We start from the raw sequence: 9,333 nt of genomic DNA, 5'->3' as shown, positions 1-9,333 counted from the left end.
TGCCCCTGAATCCCCATGGGTCTGCGCGGGGTCGCTGGCTCCTCCGTGGGCGGCCAGGGGGGGCCCAGGTGGACCCTGAGCAGACGCTCGGACGCTCCTTCTGCCGGGTGGCATGCAACCTGTCCCGAGGCCCTGCCCAGGCCTCCCCGCACCCCCGAGCCCACCTGCTGGGTGTTCCCACGCCCCCGCTGCACCTCCCCCCACAGCACCCGTGTGGCTCCCCCTGGGATGCTGCCTCGTTGACCTGCCCCCGTGCCTCCGGGCAACTGGAAACCCATCAAAGGCAGGGACCGTCCTAAAGCCTCTCTTTGTCCGGTGAGCACGCATGGACCAAACGAACGAGGTTAGGTTGGTGTGGACACAGCCGTGTCACCCAGCATTCCTGGCCCCCGTGCGGCAGGCACAGGCTGGGCCTGCTGGGGGGGTGCAGCCTCGTGGGAACACCGGCAAAGGGCATCTGGAGGCAGACGGGCTCTGAATAAAGACACACTTGTCCGAGGGGATGTGTTCATTCACCCACCGCGCGGTCCTTCCCGTCCCCTCCCGCTCCCCAGCGTGTACGGGGTCCCTACGCGGTGCCGTGGGCCGTGCTGGTCGCCAGGAGCGCCGGGCAATTCGGGCTCAGGTCCGTGCCTGCTGCCGGGTAGGCGAGGAGGGCTCAGTCCGTGACAAAGTGCCGTCGCCCCGTGACGCTGTAGCTGGGAGTCCGGACTTGCGCGGGCTTACCCAGATGGCTTCGCCTGCAAACAGCAAGAGCCTTCAAAGCCATTTCATTCATCCCTTTTCTTTTTTTTTTTTTTTTTAATTTTTTTAATGTTTATTTTTGAGACAGAGAGAGACAGACCATGAACAGAGGAGGGCCAGAGAGAGAGGGAGACACAGAATCTGAAGCAGGCTCCAGGCTCTGAGCTGTCAGCACAGAGCCCAACGCGGGGCTCGAACTCACGTGTCCGCGAGATAGTGACCTGAGCCGAAGTCGGACGCCCAACCGACTGAGCCACCCAGGCGCCCCCATTCGCCCCTTTTCTTAACCCGACACCCAGCCCCCCCGTATCTGTTCTGGTTTGGTGCCTCGAGGTGTGAGCTTGGAATGACTTAGCGGGCATCACCCAGACCCCATGGGGCCACCAGGGTGAGCTAGCCGGGTGGGCAGGCTCGGCCGGGACTGTGTCCCCACCAGCCTGAGGTCTGCGGCTTCGCGGTTAGAGAGCCCCAGACAGGGCACAGCAGGGCAGGCCCCCGGGGAAGACAGGAGTGTCTGTGTGGCCAGCGGGGAGGCACAGACCACGTTCACCAGCAGAGGCGGGGCCGCCCCAATGTCCCAGCGGCTGCTTTACGTAATTATTAATTTTCACGTGTAGGTAGTTTTATTTTCTGCTTGTTTGCACGTATTCTAAGGATCCTTAAACATTGTCAGATAGCCTTCATATTCCCTATCTCTAAAAACGCTCACGGCGGCCACGCTGGAGCACGTCGGACACGAGGGTTGTCCCTGCACTCGTCAGCTCCTACGGACAAGTCTGCCATTTTTCGGTTGAATTATGTGCTTCCCACACGTTCCCGGCGGTGGGATTACCGCGGAAGGCGGGATAAGCGTTTTAGTAGCCCTGGCAACACGCATTGCCTGATTTCTTCCCTACGAGGCTGTGCTGACAGGCCCCTGGCAATGTGTTTGGGGATTTTATGGTTTTCCCGCCGTCTGGACGGCACGAGGTGCCATCACCTCCTCAGCGTGTGCTGATTTTGGAGGGGCGCGTCGTGGGCACCGCAGACGTCTGCCCCAGGGTGAGCGTGCTCGGGGGCGTCTTCCGCGTCACAGCCTCTGCGTCCACCTCCCTCTGAGGCCTGTCAGTCCATCTCAGCCTTTCAGCTTCTGAATCCTGTCCGTCTTCAGCGGCTGACTGGGCAGGCACGGGTCTGGTTCACGGAAGTCCCAGGCAAGCTGCCAGCTGGACCCGGACACTGGCCACCGGCCTCTGCAGCCCCACCCCTCATCTCTGCAGGTGGCCTCGTCTGGGCTGACCTACCGAGAGGCGGCAGGGAGCGACCCTCGCCAGGGAGGCCCCGGAGGCTCCCTACCCTCGTGACAGCTCGCCAGGTGGGCCCGCGTGTCCTGGCAGCTGGGGATGGGTGGTCCAGCAGAGCCAGGAGGGGGTCCCCAAAGCCCAGATGTGTGGGCAGCAACGGGGCCCCCCGCCTAAATGGCAGGGAGAGCTCACGTCTCCGGCAGAAAGCCCACTGGGCCCCAGGTGGGTGGGGGGCCACGGGCGCTCCGTGGTGCAGCAGGGATAGAGCTGGGCCGGCGGCTGCCCTGCTTCCAACGGCTTTGACGTTTCTCGGGCACCTGGGAAGATTTTAGAAGACCACTAATCTACTCAGGCAGACACGTCTGGGGAAGCCCCGCGGTCGGCGGATCGCTGACTCCAGGCGTGGGACCCGTCGCTGCCCGCCACCGAGGCAGGGGGAGCCCCGGTCTCCGCGGTCACCTCGCGGACCCCGAGGACGGCCGGCGAAAGCCGGACGGGAGCCCGGACGGCAGGTCCCCCCTCCCTACTCATCGTATTTGACGTTTTTCAACACTCAGCTGTTTTACGGTTGTTATTACACCAGATATAAAACATTCGGAAAATGGAGAAAACATCCCCAACGAAATTTGATCCTACAGACTCGCCACGCCCTTCCCTCCTGCGGCCGTGCCGTGCCATCGCTGGGGTCGGACAGAGTGCGCGCTTCTGTGTTTCACTTTCTGTCGTAGGCTTCTGCCCCCCAGCGAGACGTGTGCCATGACCTCGAGGGGCTGCAGAGTGAGCACGCTGTAAACTCCTGCTGTTGCCCGGGGAAGCGTCTGTTTCTCTTCTCAGACTTTCAAGAGCGTCAAAACACACCGCGGTGAACCTATTTTGACCACAAATCTTGGTCCCTGATTTATTTCCCTCGGGTCGGATTCCTCCCCGAAGGAATACGTGTGCAATTCTACTTTTTCTTTCCAGAAAGGCTGAACTGACCCGTGCCCACCTCACCACACACAAAGACACCGGGGAAAACACCATTAGGAAACATTGATTCGAAAGGCGGTGCGTCTACCGCTTGCTTTGAGCGGGTCAGCGGAGGCTTGGGGAGGGAGAGGGCATGCGTGTCTGTGGTGGCCCTGGGGTCGCCCCAGGATGCGTGGCCTCCTCGTCGTGACAGAGCTGAGCCCACGCATCTGTTACCTGCCGGGACTCTCCCACGGCTGGGCGGACGCAGGGCCCGAGTCTGAGCCCACGGCCGCACGGGCCACGCGCAGTAGGGAACACTCGGGGTCTGGGGAGGCCTTCCTTGTGCCCTGTTCACGGAGCAAGGGCCATTTTTATCCGCTACACGTCAGGCAAAACCTGTGCCAATTGCCAAAGACTCCACTTCAAATCTAGCAAATAAGAGAGAGGACGGTGTGGATTACGTTATATTTAAAACAAGCCCACACAATGCCTGTAATTTTTCATTCTGACTCCGTGATTACAGCCCGGGACCGGCCAGATCATAGTCATCCACACACCGACCCGCTGTTGGGACACATCGAATTAAAGGCTTTGCTGCAACTCGAGATTCTATTTTGAATGCCAACCACTGGCAGGTAACGGGCCTCTCGCAGGGCCAGTCTTGTTAGAGCCAGAGTCAGCTGTCAGAGTCAGCACCGGCCTCGGGCAAGACCACCGATGCTTGTGAGCAGACGAGACGCCCCCGCTTTGCCCAGCCTCGGCCTCGGGCCTGAGCCTGGGGCCTGCCGAGCTGCTGAGGGGGCCGGGGGGGCTCCGTCCTCGGTCAGGGTGATCTCAGCCTCTGCCCTCTGGAAGGTTCCTGAATGCTGCTCTGCCCCTGCCCCTCACCTCAGGGTCAGATAGGCCAAGCCCTGGCCATTGGGGACAGTTGTCACAGACAGGCTGGCATTGCCCAAAGGGGCCCCGTTCAGAAAAGAGAAAAAAATCCAAGGAGCAGAAAGGGGCCAGACCTGTCCCCGGACCCCCCCCCCTCCACCCACCAGGGAACAGCCCTTCTCAGCCCCACGGAGACACCCCTGAGGGGGCAAGAGTGGGACTGGGCCCCCGCTCGCACACCTGGAGCTGCACCAGCCCTTTCCCCGCGGGGCCCCCACACTGTCCTGAGCCCTGGTCCCGGGAGCCCTGCTGGTCGACTGAAGGCCCTTCCCGTGTGCCCTCGTCGCTGTCACCCCTGCCAGGCAGACACAACTGGAGTCATCATCTCCGCTTGAGGCTCAAGCGGCGGCCTAAGCCCCTCCGTGCACCTGTTGCCCCCCCGGCCACGCCCACCGCCCCCTGCCCCAGCCAAACCCCAGGACGAGCCAGCTGTGGGGCCGACGGCTCCCTTGTGTTGCCTTTGACTCCTCTCCTGTCTATCGTGATGTACCCCCTTGTCACCGTTCACGTGACTCTCCTACCAGAATCCTCAGGCCAGGGTCCGCGTCTGTCTCTCTGTCACTGGTTTGATATTTGGCAGAGGTGTTTACCGCTTGTTAAGAAGAAAGAAAGAAAAAAGGAGAATCTACAAAAGTGTGCATCCTTCAAAACTCTGCTTAGAATGGATCCCGGGAAGCTTTTGCTGATTCACACAGACCGAGGTAACACGTGCCCTTCCACAGTCTGTGCGGCCGAGGGCTGTTTCCCGGGTCCAACCTGGACGGCAGGGACAGAGCCGGATTCTTCCCCGTGACCCCATCCAGGCGCACACCAGGCATCTGGCAGGGCCGGCGAATGGAGGACTGAATCGCTCCTTGGTGCGGGGATCCAGATTCAGGGCACGGTGACCTGAGCCAACCAGCTGCCCGTGTCACCAGGCTGAAACCACCAGGGGCTGCCAGGGCGTTTGAGGAGGATAGAGTGCTGAAATAAGTCCTAACTCTAAAAAAGAAACAGACCCAGAAGTGTTCTATTTATATGAAAATCGGCTCCATTTTTAGGTAGCTGTCCTGCCTCACCTCCCCAAGGTGGCCCTGCCCTCCCACAGGCCCGCTCCACACCCCACCCCATAATCAGGCCCTACCTGCACCCGTCCTCTCCCCTGATTGCTCTCGGGAGTTTCCCTGGATTGTAGGGTGTGAGCTTCCAGACACCCAGAGGCCCGACTCATGCCTGGCCCCAGACTCCTTCCCTCCTCCCTCCCTCCCTCCCTGACCTGACTTTTAATCCCAGAGTTCTCCAAGAGCAGGCCAGAGTCAGGGCCCTGGGTTCTGGGGTGGGTGGGGGGGAGGGGCAGGCCAGAGTCAGGGCAGGGAGCCAGTCTGTGACTGGGTGAGCCACAGCAGAGCAGAGTCGAGGCTGGGCACAGGGGAGCCAAGCCCTGCCCCTCCCAGGTCTCAGGCCCGCGGGACCTCCCTTCCACGTTCAACACAACTCCAGTCCTCCCAGTGCCAGCAGTGGGCTTTTGGAGTCAGAACCATGTCAGGGTCGGCTCTGCCGGGGCTGGTGTGTTTGGACCCCCCGCCCGCCTCCTCAGCCCCTCCCAGCCCAGCCCCTCTCTGGCCGGAGGGAGACGCGGCTGCTGCCCGTGTGTGCTGAGGGCCAGCCAGGGCAGGGCCGCACAGGGCCGCAGGGTCCGAAATGCAGGTGGGGCCAGCACACAGAGGCCCCCCGAGGCCCCTGCCCCTGGCATCCAGCCCTCCCGTGAGCCCGTCTCCAGTCCGTGGCTCCCTCACCCCTGCACCCACGCCTAGGCCCTGAGTGCCAGAGGTCCCGGGGGATGGGGGGGGGGGGCCTCAGCACCGCGGCAGCTTCCCCAGCCTCGAGCCAGGTTCTAGAAAGAGCTCGGGGCGAGCCCGTGGCGGGCGCCGGGCCTCCCTCCCAGCTCAGCCTCGGGGCTGTGGCCAGCTCCCAGCTCACCACAGCCGTGCTGTCCCCAGAGCCGGGCCCCACCGCAGGGACAGTGAGCCGAGAGGCTCTGTGGCTATAAATGTCAAGTGGCCAACCGCGGACACCACAGAGCCCGCCGTGGGCAGGAGCCCCGGGTCCCTGGAAGCCGTGTCCCAGCTCCAAGGCTGAGAGGGCCGCGGGGGCCGGTGTAACCGCCGCAGGCAGGCAGGACACCGCACAGCACTTGGCACACCCGTGTTCGGGGCCTCTGCACCACCCCCTTCAGCTGGGTTTATATCGTCTTTCTGGAGCTGTGTTCTTCTGCAGGTCTGACCCTTGCCGGAGTAGGTCCAGGTCACGGCTTCAGACCCATCTGGGGGCTGCCCCAGGCATGGTCAGGGTGACCTTGGGGTGGGCCTGGGGCCTGCTCCCAGGCACTGGTGAACAGGGGGTCCCACGAGAGGCGGTGATGATGGCCCAGAGCTCTCAGAAGCCTGGAGAGGTCCTCGTGACCCCTCACAGGCCGGGGGCCACCCCGGGAGGAAGGGCCGGCCTCCCCCCACCCCCACCCTGCAGGCCTGGGCGGGAGTGTAGCACCAGGTGGGGGGCAGGCCCGGCCAGAAGGGTCTGGGAAATGGAAAGGGAAGGAAAGGCTCTCCTCTAACACCCCTGCCCCACTGGACAGTCTGTCCCTGGCACAGACCCTCCCTTCAGGCGACGGAACCGGCCAAGAGAGGTCGCTCTCCGACCTGTCACCTGCCCCGCAGCAGAGCTCGGAGCTGAGCCCCTGGGTTTCTGGGGACACGGCATGAGGTGGGACCCGCTTCAGCAATCTCTCTTCCGTGTCCCTGGGCTGGAGCCCCACGGGGAGGGGGGCGGAGATGCGCGCCTGGGAGGCTCGGTCAGCCGAGGAGAGAGACCAGACCGGGAGGGGTCCCGGACACGACCTACCCCGGCCGAGGTCAGTCCTGGGGCCCGTCCCCTGCTGGCAGCCCGTCCCCACACCCTGTGAGTCGGAGGCCCAGCTTCCCAAGCCCACTAACAGGGAAAATAGAAACGGGCTAGACAGATGTTCACCACGAGAAACATTTACTGCTGCCTATTTACAGCGTACTTTGCACCGGACGGGAGGGCTTAGGAGGAGCTCGGGTACACGGGAAAGGGCGTCTTCTGTGCAGATGTCCTTTGTCATCTGAGTTCGACTACAAACCTATTCCGATTTACTCATTTCTCCAATTTAAAAACCGAATGAGGGGCGCCTGGGTGGCGCAGTCGGTTAAGCGTCCGACTTCAGCCAGGTCACGATCTCGCGGTCCGTGAGTTCGAGCCCCGCGTCCGGCTCTGGGCTGATGGCTCGGAGCCTGGAGCCTGTTTCCGGTTCTGTGTCTCCCTCTCTCTCTGCCCCTCCCCCGTTCATGCTCTGTCTCTCTCTGTCTCAAAAATAAATAAAACGTTAAAAAAAAATTTAAAAATAAATAAATAAATAAATAAATAAAAACCGAATGAGCTCTTGAACGGAAACAACCCGAGTCAGACCACACTAAGTGCCAGATGTGCTCCAGGCTTCGGGGATGCGGGAGTACAAAACAGCCCACATCCCCTGCCCTCGCGAGGCTGGCACTCCTCAAGGTGCAGGGGACGCAAACAAAAGAACTCGAGAAGCAAATTATACTCTGCTGGAGGATGGACAGCCAGCACAGAAAAATGAAGGAACGTATGGAGCGCGTGGGGCCACGGGCACAGAGCGTGGCTCGCCCGGTCAGGGAGCAGCGAGGGGTCCGGCGCAGCCAGATCGGCTCTGCCCGCGGTTCCGGACGCTTGGCAACGTGTGGAGTCGTGTTTCACTGTCCCGGCGGGAGGGTGGGGGTGTGGGGCTGCTCTTGGCATCTGGTGAATAGAAGCCAGGACGCTGCTGAATATCCCACAGCACAGAACGATTCGGCCCCAAGTGCCAACAGCGCCGAGGCCCAGAAACCCTGGAGGGGGAGGGAGAGCAGTGGGAGAGATGGCCGGAGAGGTAAATGCCCACCGGGTTGTTTTTGGAACTAGAGAAGCTGATTCAGAAATTCTTATGGAAAAGTTTGTGAGAATCGCTAGGGCGGGGGTTGAGGGAGATTACAGAGAAGAATAAGCAGAGAGTAATGAGCTTCACCAGATCTTAACATAGACTATGAACATTCCTATGCCAAATGACCAGTGTCCTTAATATATAAAGAGTTCTTACAAATGAAGAGAGGTCTTTAAAAGAAAAGACCTTTTAAAAAAACTTACTTTTTCATGTGTATTTGAGATAGAGAGATAGTGAGCTAGAGAGGGACGGCGGCGGGGGGAGGGGGGAGTCCAATCTGCCTCCGTGCTGTCCGCCCAGAACCTGACGTGGGGCTCCATCCCAAGACCCTGAGATCATGACCTGAGTTGAAATCAAGAGTCAGATGCTCAACCGACTGAGCCACCCAAAAAAGGCCCCAAGGAAAGGCCTTTTAAAAAACTTTTGAAGAAAAATGGGAAAAGGGAGTTCACCAAAAAGAGACACAAATGGTTTATAAATATGTGGGGAAAAAATTCATGTTCCTTGTTCTATGTAATTTCAAGAAATCGGGGGGCGCCTGGGAGGCTCAGTCGGTTAAGCGTCCGACCTCGGCTCAGGTCACGGTCTCACGGTTTGTGAGTTCGAGACCCGTGTCGGGCTCTGTGCTGACAGCTTGGAGCCTGGAGCCTGCTTCGGATTCTGTGTCTCCCTCTCTCTCTGCCCCTCCCTTGCTCATGCTCTGTGTCTCTCTCTGTCTCAAAAATAAATAAAAACATTTAAAAAACTAAAAAAAAAAGGAATTGAAAACCATGAGTTCGTGTTCTTCAATGGTCACGTTAGCGAAGATTGAGAAGCTTGATCGTACACGGAGTTGCTAAGATGTGCGACAATAGGGCCTCACACAGAGCCTCTTTGGAAAGCCGTTGGGCAGCATCTGTCCCAGATTTAAATGCACACACCCTTCCCTGCAGCCTGCCGTCCTGGGAGAGTAGGTTCATGCAGATGTAAGTCCAGGCACGTTCACTACAGTGTCGGACGGTACATTCTTACAACGGAGTACGATGCAGCTTTTAAAAAGCCTGGGGCTTACTCCTAGGCCCGTGCCCAGGAGAAACGAAAACCCACGTCCACAAACAGACCCGTGCAGAGAAGGGAACGGCTTTATTCGTAATAACCCCACACTGGAACACCCCAAGGGTCCACCCAAGGACAGTAAACAGACTGTAGCCTGTTCGCACGACAGATCGCCACTCAGCAACAGCGACCGGAGTGAATTACCAGAAGCATTCGGTTCAGCAAATACATCAGACACAAGAGGGTGTGTACTTTACGGATCCGTGTGTGTATGAAGTTCAACGAGCAAAGCTAGCCCGCGGTAAGGGAGGTTTACGGGAACAGGGGCTGCCTGGGGGAGGGGGTGGGTTACGGGAAGGGGCCACGGCCTTCCAGGCGGAGGGAGGC

This window comes from Prionailurus bengalensis, chromosome E1 (genome assembly GCF_016509475.1).
Source record: "Prionailurus bengalensis isolate Pbe53 chromosome E1, Fcat_Pben_1.1_paternal_pri, whole genome shotgun sequence".
NCBI lineage: Eukaryota > Metazoa > Chordata > Mammalia > Carnivora > Felidae > Prionailurus > Prionailurus bengalensis.
This window is presented reverse-complemented; position numbering follows the sequence as displayed.